Genomic DNA, 12797 nt, shown 5'->3' with positions numbered 1-12797 from the left:
ATTTAAGTACGAAAAACAAGAGGCAGCCTGATTTATGTTTAGAAAAAAGCTGTGGGCGAAGTTAACTGTTTTTAGTTTTGCTTTTTCATCAAGTCCGTACCAAGATTTTGGCAAAAAAAAAAAAAAAAAAAAAAAAAAAAAAAAAAAAAAAAAAAAAAAAAAAAGTCCGTACCAAGAAAAAGGTGAGAACATGGAAAAGTAGGGAAGAAAATTGAACATTCAAAAACATGCAGAACTAAAGCCTTTTTTTTGCTTTGACTTGGATCACTTCTAATGTTTGCGTCCTGTATTACTGTAATAAATTTTTTTACATGAATATTAAATCAAAGAAATTAATTAAAACCTGAATCTGAGAAGAGGACACTAAACTAATCTAACAGGATTGTTATTTTAAATACAACATCCTAATATAAAATTCGGATCATTACAGTAAGTTTGGTGGCTAAATTTTATGAATTTCATGGACTCTACCAAAATGCAAATAATTAAAAACTAAATCCTGACCAAACAAATATCATGTAAATACGATAAAAAAACAAGAATCGTTTTGTATCAATTATACTATACTCTTATGTAGTATATATATACATATATATGTTAGCACTCCACCGGTTACCCATTTATATATAGAATCATGGAGAATCATTATTTAAAAAATATAATATATATATTTTATTTTATTTTTCATCATATACAGTTATAAATTTTAATTATCAAGTTAAAAATCGGAATTACACAATTTTTTATTTAAAAAATTATTGATATTATTAAAAAAGTTTAAATTGGTTTTATAGCAGAATCACACTTATTAAAAATTATTTCACTGTAGAATTAAATTTAAAATCAAGTAATTTTATCAAATTTTAATTTTTAAATTTTTTATTATATTTATTATTTTATATTAGTATCGAATTTTATATTTTTTAAATTAAAATTTTACAATTGGTGATAAACAATGATTTTCACCGTTCTCGATTCTCCACGGAATAAAGACATGTATATATATATATAACAAAAATGCTACAACTCAACGATGAAATGGCATGAAGCTTGTGGCCTCGAGCGTGTTTCTTGACGTTATACGTAATTTGGGGCACTGAGGGCGTGACTCTTTAAAACATTAAACAATACTGCCTCTTCGCTCTGTGACCGGATATCTGCCTGAAAATTTCCACCCCTTCCTTTATTTTTTGTTTAATAAATAACATTCACAGTCACAATCTTACTTTACTTCCAAAAAAAACATTTTTTTTATGTATGATTGGTGAGACAATGACGAATCCTCGCCCATTTAAACTTGGCAACTCAGGAATCATATGAAATGGGACAAGTGCTGCACAGTCATGAACACTTGAGCCACTCTGTAATTAGGGTTTATAAATTTTATCTAATAAAATAAATATGTAATGTGATATATGTTAATTTATTTAAAAATTCTAGATATTATTTTTATTTAAACTATGAATTAAAAATATGTATATTGTATTATTTTCTATTTCTTATTTGAAGATCATTGTGATAAAGTTATATGATTTTGTATTATTTTCTATTTCTACGACTTATTTTATATGAAGTTATATGATTTTGTGATTTATGTGAATTTATGTGAAATACTAATAAGAAACGGGTAAAGTCTCATTCCAGTTTGATGAGTCAGCAAAAAGGGTTAAGTTATGATTGTCTGTCCGTCGAGTAGAACGGGACCCGTTACTCAAATGATAGATTAAATGAGAAGGAATAAGATAATAAAAATTGAGGATTATAATAAGTTATGATAAATGTGGAGTGCTCTGTGTGTTTATGTGATATGGGTTTATAACTGAAAAGTTATTTTGTTATTTGATTTATCGAGTAAATGTTATGTGCGTAATCAGTTATTAAAAAAGGGATTAATGTGTTTGAGCATACCAATGTGAAATATATTTGATGTTATTGATTGAATATATGTTATTTTGAAATTACGTGTATGAATCTGTGATTCGTAAGTTTTATAATATTTTTCAGAGGATTTATTTGATTAAAATAAGGATTATTTGATCCTTATACATTTTTATAAAATTATTAAAATATGATCAAGGTGCGAAATTTATTTTATTATCTCTACAATAATCTCACACACTTTTTAAAAATGATAGTTGGATTTAATTTGATGTTTTTATATTTTTAAGTGATTTTTCAAAGTTTATTTCTAATATTGGGGATTTATTTGTAAAATATATAAAAAGTAAATTGTTCGCTCAAATATTAATCTAAAATATCAACGGACATATATTTTTATGAATCTTTTTTAAAAAGAAGTTTCACCATTAAATTCCTTGTTTGCTGTTTATTTAACAAGTTACAAATCGTTTTTACTTGAAAATTCGGGAATTTAAATTGCCAAATTACCATTGTACCCTTGCCATGTGTATATATACTCTTCTCCCCTCTCTATCTTTTCCTTTCCCCGTGTCTCTCACTCTCTTTCTCGAACTCTCTTCATTCTCTCTCTCATCTCGGTAAAATCTCTCTCTTCTCTCCGTTCACCCCGTGTGTGGGTGGTTTTCGATTTCGAGACCATCATTTTGATGGCCTTTGCCTCCTCTACGACTATACATGGTTGCATGTGGTTGATTTTTCGATTTCTTTGAAACCCACCTTCGGGTTTTGTTCGGTTTTGGGATATAATTAATTGAATCACGATTTTGCTGATGTTACTATGATTATGTGAGTAATTGATGATTAAAAGCAAGTAATTGGTGGAGTATTCGGTTGGAAACCCCGAAACGGGGCACCACCGTGCTTTGCCGCCGTCGGCGGTGAACCTCCGGTTAGCCGACGGGGACAATAATGTTATTTGAGTCTGAAAATTTCACAAACACTTTGTTTTAAACTTGTATCTTTACATGCATGTGTGTGTTTAAGGTTTTAAGATTTAATTTCTTGGGAATGATTTGAATTTGATATTTGGTTCTAGGTTTAGTGATCGAATACTAAAAAGGTTGATGCATGTCGTTTTTGGTATGAAAAGCCCGAATAAAACTTTTGATTTTAAAAGAATTTGGTTCGAATTATTTGATAAATTCGATTGGTATGACTTTTATTCACTAGTTTTGATTTGAATTAAGTTCAGTTCTTGATTCATGATCATGCATGTTGATTTTAATGGTTGCATGTTGGTTAAGTGAAGATTAGAGTAGTAATCTAGGAAAAGGGAGTTGCATGTCATAGTTTATTTATGGTATGTGAAGTAATTAGTTGGAATTATATAAAACGAAATTGTACGTTACGTGATAAGTGTTGTGGATACTCGATTTTGATTATTGTGGTTGATTGTATTAGAAGGGTAAGCGTAATTATAAGTATGTCATGCCTGATTCTCGAAAAGAAGGTAATAGGTTTTATAAGGTATATATTCTATTTGATTTGGTGTCAGATAATATGAATTCATGATTATTTGCTAAGTGTAAAATATCGAGATAGTCGGTGATACATAGAGTATAAAGGTATATTATATTATGTGCTACGTGTTATGCATGTGTATATAAGATAAGCAAATATTGCTTTTGGGGTAGAAGTTAGACGTTCTGAGAAACGTCGAGAATCGATCAAGTTTCTAATTTGGGTTTTGATTTGAATTGTATATTTGGAAAGCGGAAGCATTCAGGCTAGAAAAGGGAAAGAAGTCCTAGGTGGCAGTAGCTCAGGTTCTGTAAAATAGGAAAGCTTTTTGAGGCAAGTAACTTTGCCTTCTATTATGAATTGCTTATAGAGAGATTGTTGATGATATGCACTGATAGAATAAAGAGTATTCGTAGAATTGTTATTGATCCTTGTGATAACCCTGTTATTGATCATTGCGATAAACTCGTTATTGATCTTCGTGATAAACCATAATAGTAGTCCCTTATTCCAATTATTTATACCTTGTTCTCGTATTTTGTTAACCTATGATCCTTTGACCCTAAAAAGAGTCATAACGAACCTTTCGTATATCAAATCTTGTTAATCCAGATTCCTTTGATAATCAGTGTGCCATGCTTATGCGTTGTTATCTGGAACTATTCTGATCACGGCCTTGTTATACTCTGTTTAACATTTGATCAATAACTTTGACTTGCGATCTTCGTTTACTTTCAATTTGTTCACTTTCCTTGAATTCTTGAAGTTAACTTAAGAATGACTTTTGACTTGATTGAGTCCAAATGATTTCACATATTTGGTAATGTTAAAATGAACTTAGTCAAATATTCTATGCTTCTAACATAGAGGTTTTCCACATGAATTCCTGAAGGATTGGATAGAGACGTAAGAGGCTAGTGGGACTAGTCCAGTCACGTAAGAGACTAGCGGGGCTAGTCCAATATAAGGCTGAAATAATGCCATAGGTACCTTAATGACCGGATGGAGGTCAGTATGGGTTGATCACCCGTATTATATTTAAAAGATGGATATTTCAATCAAGGGTTCTTCGTTATTAAGTAATGAAAGTAAAAGTTTTATAAATATTACAACAAGCGTTATGCTTTTATTTAATTTGAAATTGAATAGTTTGAATCAAATCTCCTTTAAAGTCTTGAGAATTTTGTTGAGAACCCTGTCACTATACTTTTAAAATTGATGCTCATAGCTTAGAGCGATTTATATCTCAAAGTGTGAAACTCACCGAGAACCATATCGTTTGATCTTGAGAATCATTGGTTATTCCAGCTTGAATCCTAAAAGCTTTGAAACATTTCCTTGGAACCCACCCTTCCCATAAATTGATAGAAAGCTTCCACCTAGTTAATTTTTATTTTGAGATAGAATGCCTCAAATGTTGTTTCTTATGTTAAAATTTAGAAATGTTTATATAGTTACTTGCTGAGCTTCTTTTGTTCATTTATTTGCTTTGATCTAACCATGACAGTTAAGCAAGAAGATAGCCGGACTTAGGCGCACCACTCGCAAGAGCGTTCCTGGCAGTCCCTACCGTATTGTGGGATTTCAGATGCCAGATCAGGTAGATGCTATGTGAGCAAGCGATACTAAGATGGCGGGAAATGTATTAGCTGAATCAGATACTTTTGGGTTATCTATCGATTCCAAGTCGGAATCGGATAATTTGGTTTTAATTATGTTTTGGGTTGTAATAATATTATTCTGGTTGGTAGTTGTAATCTTGTCTCATACTTTATCCTGTTAGATCCTGTTAGTTTCGGGGTTTATTATATTTCTGTTGTTATTATATTGGTATTAGTGGTATTGTGGGTCCTCATTCCTAACCCCGAGTTTGAGGGCGTCACAGAGCCCATCTCCAGTCTCCTCAACATCTCCGTCCCTGGGTGGGACGGTGGCAATCAGAACTGGTCCAGAGGCGGTAACCTTGCTTTTTCTTATAATCATTAGGCTCAATACCAAGTAAGAATAGATCTAAATTTGTGATAATCACGGTAATAACCAAAATATGTGTTCACAAAATACAATAGCTACTGTCATACTAGATCTACAAGCGATGCCTTAAATGTATGAATGCTAAACAAAATAGATATGGGAAAATCAAAGCGATAATCTTATTGAGGTACGGGATTCTGACCTCCTGGGCGGAGTAACGAGACTGAAATCAACAACACCACTGAACGGAGGTTCGGTCTCTCCTTCTAGCGCCAATAATAACTCCAATCGTTCCCCGAGCTTCTCTCCTCACTCTATTCGGACTTAAACTCCATTTGTGCATGAATGGGAGTGTAAGTGGTTGAGCTGTAGGTGGGGCTCCTGCAAAACAGAACCGGAGGGGGGTGGCGGCCCCGCGACACCTCCAGCGTGAGAATGGGACGGATTTTGGAGAAGAATGGTAGAATATGAATTACTTAAATATATGTGGTGTGTGTATAGGTGTGTAATTGAATAGAATTAGTAACCCCAAAACACCTTTTGGGAGACCTTTTATAGGTTTCCCCTTAGGGTTTGGGGGCTTGTACCTTAAATCTAGGCCATTGAAATAATCTAGATTATGGAGCACGTGGACGTTCGTGATGGGCTCACGTGTCCCTGGATCCGGACCGTTGGAAGGTTCCAGATCCTGGAAATCTGGAGGGTCGGGTTGAGGACACGTGTCTAGGTGTCCTCTGTTGTATTTTGGGCCTTTAGCTCCTCTTACTGGAATTTCCTTGGGCCATTATCAAAATGACCTATCAATGCTTATGATTATTCATTTATGTATATGAATGAAATGGATTCATATAATTAAGGAGATGGGATGATAGGATCATAGTATAAATGCTCATAGTCCAGTATTCTAAAAAGAGAAAATCGGGATTTATAAAAATAAAATCACAAATCATTAATTTAATATTGATGTTTAAATAGTAAGATTTACAAAAAAAACCACCATCACTAGTCCATAATTGATATTTAAGTAGTTTATACTAAAAAATTACTACATACTAGTTCAAACCTTAAGATTTGAATTATTATTATTATTAATTATTAAATGTTAATTATTATTTTCAAAAACTTAAATTTTTCTTAAAAAAATTCTTTAAATTAGTTTCAAACTTTGACCGATTTGATCAATTTTTTACCTGAATCGACCGATTTTTCCCGAACTGTCTGAATTTTGACCGATTTTTAAAAAAACCCATATTTTGACCCGATTAATGATTAATCGAGATGGAAGTTGTCCAAACTCTGATTAATCGGCCGAATAATCGGTTAATCGGTCAATTTTTAGAACACTGGGTGTTGGATGTGCACTGCAGAGGTGGGCGATTAAAATGTACCATATTATAAAAAGCAGAGACAAGGTACAAAGATTTAGAAAGGAAATAATATGAGCGCGATGAGATATGTCTAGTGACCAAGGGTTTATCTCTTGTCATTGGAAGTTTTGGATTCAATTGTCGGTTAGTCCCGAAATATGTTAGAACATATACTCAATTATAAGGCACACAAGCCAAATTATACAAAAGAAGGAAATAACTTTTTTATTTACCATTATACACGCATTTCCTGAATGCAAAATTGGGCGGGTAAAAAGGACACCATTCCCGACTATCAATATATTGGACAGTCTATGCCTATATAGTAGTATTTGTTATTTTGGTGACTTTCTCATTTAGATCATGATATTCTATAATTAAATTTATAAATGATTACAAATTAACATTTCATTAAACTTTAGCTCTTCTTTCTCCCCATTGAGTAGTCTCAAAAAAATTTATAGGGGCTTCCATCGATGTCCTAGGGGCTTCCATCAATTTTCATCGGTGGAAAGCCCCAAACATTTATTTCTTATTCATCTTTCTTGATTAAGTTTTTATTTTTCTTAATAAGTTCCCAATTTATTTGGATTTTGTTTGATCTCTCCTTAATTGTGATCGTGAGAGTTTGATTTTTATTTTGATTTATCTTGTTGTTGATCATGTTCGTAATTACAGATTTGCGGGATTTTCATGGTATTGATTCAGTGATAAGGGTTTTTATAGTAATGCATCTATGACTGGTTGCTCAAAAAAATAATTGAAGGATTATAACATGTATATATCTATTCAAAAGGAGAAAATGCTAGAGACCCCAAATTTTTACACCAAAAAAATTCCCCAAATCTGATGTGTCATGAATATTTGGCAACCTTCCTATTAATAATATGAGACCTCGCGTGCATTCATATACGCCCATGAATTAAAATCAGCCATGTGTCAGCCACGTCATTTGGTAAATTTTTTGGGGAAGATATTCGGGGTACCTAGCATTACTTTTCAAAAAGTTGCTTTGTTGCCTATTCAAGAAAGAAGGATTCAACTGCGATATGATTATGCGTTCGTTCAATTTCAATTATATGTATATATGTCGTATGATTTTTTATTATTGAATTATTTTTCTTTTTCAAAAAAAATGATTAAACATCTCTTCTATATATAATAGGAGAACAAAGGTATAATTTCATGAGATTAAAAAGTCTCATTGAAAAAACTAAATTATCCCTGTTTTTAATATTTATATAAAAAATGTGGTTTGTGGGAATCGAACTCAAGTTATTTCATTCAACTATACAACCTCTTACCACTACACCATATTGTCACATGTACTTTTTATCATACACATAATATGTAAGTGTGCTAAATGAATATTTTATTTAACTTTAAATTTACTTATTTAAATTCCGCAAAAAAAAAGAATAGTTAGTTGAATATTTGTACGGTTAATTTTAAATAATTGAATTCCAGATATAAAATTAGGCATAGTACAGGAATGGATTATTATCTTATTTATTAATCATTTTTTAGTTTGAAAATATATCTCATATACTTTTAACATATTTTTTATTATAAAAAGTAATTAAAATGTACATATATAATTTTAAAAAAAATATTGAAAATAGAATCTCTTGTATATAAATAATCTATATTGGTATTACATATTTAGATAAATTCGAATTATAATGAGTCAATGCATTTTAGAACTTGGCCCATTGTTCAAAAAATACTCGAAATTTGACTACATGACCCGGCCGAAAAACTTCGTCACATTCTACGTTTAGTAAATTTAAATTACAAGCTCGGCGAGAATATCTTACCAATAATGTGAAATTTTTTAATATCTTATGTTAATATAAATTAATGTGTTTGAGGTTTTTATAGGATCAAGTCAATTGATTATTTATATTAAAATTACTAATTTCACAAGTAACGCATTATTATTTTTGGGATTTGTCCCAATTTTAAAAATATTTGAAATTTGAAATGAGATCTCACTAGATTTATTAAAACTACGATGATATATTAAATCAATTTATTTTTCATTTTTCACTTTAAAAAGACTAACTTTTTTTAAAAAAATCTTTTAGATCAGCAATATTCATTGATCAAGATAATATTGTAAAAATATTTTGAATTATTCAAATAAAAGTTATATCTTTACTATATTATATCATTTGATTCAATGCATTTTATATTATTTAAGGAAAAAACATATATTGTTCAATAATTTGAAGGAATTAACCAGTTCAACTGATATTTATAAAACTTTATCGAACTGAAATTTTTTAATTTTAGAAGAATAGTATAAATCTTATCAAATTATTATATGAAGGAATATTAGAGTCGTAATGAAAGAAACTTAAAAACGGTTTAAATAACGATATAAATATAATTTTTCTTTCGAATTCTTGAAAAAAATCATGAATATCAATAATAAGTCTTAAAAATATATAATTTATTTTTATGTTACAATCATGATTGATATCCGGTTGCGTAAAAAATAGATATGGATTGTTTGTCAGTGATAATGTGAATACCATATATAAATTATAGCAATTTATTTATTACATAATTTTAATTTTTGAATAATTATAAATGCATGTTGTTTAAGTGATCAATTATCTCACTAGATGTTAATAATGATTATACATGTACATAAATCAGATATTTAGCATATAAATAATTGAAACCATAATAATTTACTAAGAGATTAACATACAATAATTTACATACTAACACACACATACATATAACTTAATCTTACTTTGTTAACAATAGTGTAAATAAAAAACTAACAATTTCCCATACATACATACTGTTACGCCCAGATTCCTTCGGAAGCTTGAACATGCTTCGGCTGCTTTGAAGGTGGTTTCGGCTGATACCTGAAAGTGAAGAGAATGCGAGGGTTTGTACCCCTGATTTACCTCCGGTGTGAGAATAAGAATCTGGTTGTAAGGGTGTGGTAATAATACAAAAAAAGCAGAGTGTATGCGAGAATGTGTCTGTTTTGTCTTACTTCACAAGGGTTTTTATACCCAATTATGCCATGAATGCTCATCCGTTTCTAATCATTAAGGAGGGAGTGAAAATGGGGCGTTATGTCCCTTGCCCTTTCCAACGGTCTGGAAGAAGAGTGGGCCTTGGTCTTGGACTTCCGTGGGCCTTTGTTTCGCGGGCCTGAAGGACCTTCGGCTCAGTAGCTTAATTGCACATTGGACCTTCGTTCGATGGGCCTATAACCAACATGTCCCTGTCCTTCGGCTGGGCCTTCGGGCCGGCCGACGGACACCGGTCTCGGCCTATATTGGGGTGAAGAAACCCTAGGGCGACTCCTTTTGTTCCACCTCGATCTTCGGTCGTACATGTGGCAAGCTTGAGGGAACTTGTAGTGCATTAACGTGACAGCTGTTGGCACGTCGTTCCATGGCTCAATCTCAGCCGTTAAATCTCAACCGTTTTAATCTGGGACGTCTATTTTAAAACCCCCCAAACGTCGTCTTTCCAAATTCATTTTAGGCGCCTATATAAAGCCCATTTGTGCATTTCCTTTTCTTTTTATCATTTCCAGTTTCTCTACACACAGCAACGAACTGCGATGAGTTTTTCAATCACGGGCAATAATAACTCCGCCTTTCCAGACTATCCCATCTCAATCCAAGAACACCTTCAAATCAGAAAGTCCCTTTTCTTGCTTTTCAGTAGTTTTTTACATTTGCATGCAAGTTTTTGTGTTTTACGGTGCTTGCATGTGGGCTCAATGACTTTTGTCAAGGCTTTGAGTTTATGGGACATTTCTGGGTTTTATGCGTGCGTTGTTGTGTTTTTTGGAGTCTTTTAATTTTTTGGTTACTTCTGGGTAGGAAATAGAAGTTTTTATGGGTTCCCCTATGGGTTTAAAGATGGCATGCGAGGCGTTTTTTGGCCAAGAACTCTCTTCGGGGGGTTTGTGGCCTAAGAACGTCCTTCGGGAGCCGACCCAGGGGCAGATGGGCGGTTTGGAGTTTAAAGATGGCAGGCGAAGGGTTTTCTGGGGGCAAGACTCCAGATCTTTTTTCTGTTCGCTCGGTTCTGGGACATGTACTCGGCCTTCTTAATATTTTTCATTTTTCCTTTGTCTTGTCCCGAGTACATGGACTAATGTCGCTCTGATTCCGAATACAGGGTCATGGACCGAACGAATCGCCCCCCAGAGACTTGGGACCCAAGGTCGGTCACTTTGGTGGGAACATCTTCTATTCCCCCGAGAGAACGGGTCGGGATCTTTTTGGGTCGGTGGCGGATTACCCGGCGGCGAATAACCGGTCGGAATTGTCGAAGGGGAGGATAATTCAGATGTATTCGGATTTCTTTGTCCCTCGAAATTTCTTCTGGCTCTATGACCCTAAGGAGAACGAACGGATTTACGATACGCCTGGAGTGCCGGAAGGGTACGGTGACTGTGCCGTCGGGATCTCGGAGGCGGCGTTCAAGTGCGGATTTAGAGTGCCGATTCTGAAGATGGCGAAGTATCTCTTCAGACAGATGGGGATCGCCCTGAGGCAGATGGATCCCAATGGGTTCATCTATATCAACTGCTTCCAGAATAGGTGCCTTCATGCCGGAGTTTGCCCAACTCCGAGGCTATTCTGGTGGCATTATGACTTTCGAAAGAACCCGAGGAGCCCGGGATTTCATACCATTGCTCGTCGTGCTGGCTGGGCAGATTGGACGACCACCAACTCCAGTAACAAGCAGACCCATACTCATTGGTGTTTCGCGAGTGGTCAAAAATTGGCTCCATTGTCCGTCTGGAGGGACGTGAACCCTTCGCTGCTCCTCGCTCCGAGCCTAACAGAGAGGGAGAAGGAGGACTACGCGGCCCTGGTAGACGTCAATGTGAGCAAGCTGGGTCCCGAGGAGTTTCGGGATAGAGACGGGCTCCTCAGCTTGTGGGGTGGGGGTAACAAAACTTCTTCCTTCGTTCTTTCTTTAATTAGTTTTATTCGCCTGCATAATTTATCCTTTTTATGCATTCTTATTTATGCACGTGCTGACTTGCATCCTGTTACATTTCAGTGTCTTCAAGAGAGGCCTTGATAGAGAGGAAGAAGGCCAGGGCGGCCGAAAAGAGGGCCGCAGAAGAGGCGGCGAAGAAGAAAGCTGCTGATGGAGAGGCCACGCCGAATCCTTCCGGGGAGTCGGAGGAGAGACCCGAGGCGGAGAGGGTCACGCCGCTTCGTCAGGCTCCAGCGGCCTCTGATGAGGACGAGCCGGTGGTGGTGAGGGAAGGGAACCTTTCCAAGAGGACTCGCAGCCGGGAAGGGATCGTTCAGTCCTATCTTCCCGGATGGGGTGTGTTGACGTCCGACCACACCGTCTACCCGGTGAGGCAATCTACGAAGGAGGTTGCTTCGAACCAGTGCCACGACCTCCAGCTCCCGGCCGATCTGCCGGCCTTTTCTTCAGTTTCTCCAACTGAGGCTTGCACTGAGCTTCTGTCCTTTTTGTCCCTGGTATGTTTTTAATTTTTCTTCAATTTTTCTTTCGCTCGCCCTTTTTTCTTTCAGCACCTTTTTCTAATACTTTTGTCTTGTCTTTTTTGCAGGCTGCTCCTTAGGCCGCAGCCGTGGAGGACAAAGTTCGGGATATGGAAACTCGGATGGCCGAGGTAAAAGAGCTGGAGAGGAGGGCCACGGCGGCCGAGGAGGAGCTCGGGAGGGTGAAGACCCAGAAAGAGGAGCTGGACGGGCAGGCCACCCAGCTGAAGGTGGACAAGTCCCGACTGGAAAATGACTTGGAGAAGGCGAACCAGAGGATCTCCCACCGGAACGTCCAGCTGAAGAGGTCCCGTGAGGAGCTTCGGAAGAAGCAAAAGCAGATGGACCTGACAGAGGAGCGTTGCTTCCAGTTCTGCGCTGACTATGTCCCAGAGAAGGCCCATGGCCTAAACTAGGACTATAAGCAGTTGCTGGACGACAGCCTGGAGGATCCTATCGTTCGGCCTGCAGTTGAAGCCCCTCATGTCTCCTCCAGCGAAGACGAAGAGCTCTCGGATGAAGACCCTCAGGCCTAAGTTTTCAGCACTGAGGTGTTTGA

Source organism: Apium graveolens, chromosome 10, assembly GCF_009905375.1.
Source record: "Apium graveolens cultivar Ventura chromosome 10, ASM990537v1, whole genome shotgun sequence".
Classification (NCBI taxonomy): Eukaryota; Viridiplantae; Streptophyta; class Magnoliopsida; order Apiales; family Apiaceae; genus Apium; species Apium graveolens.
Note: the sequence above shows the minus strand (reverse complement) of the source record.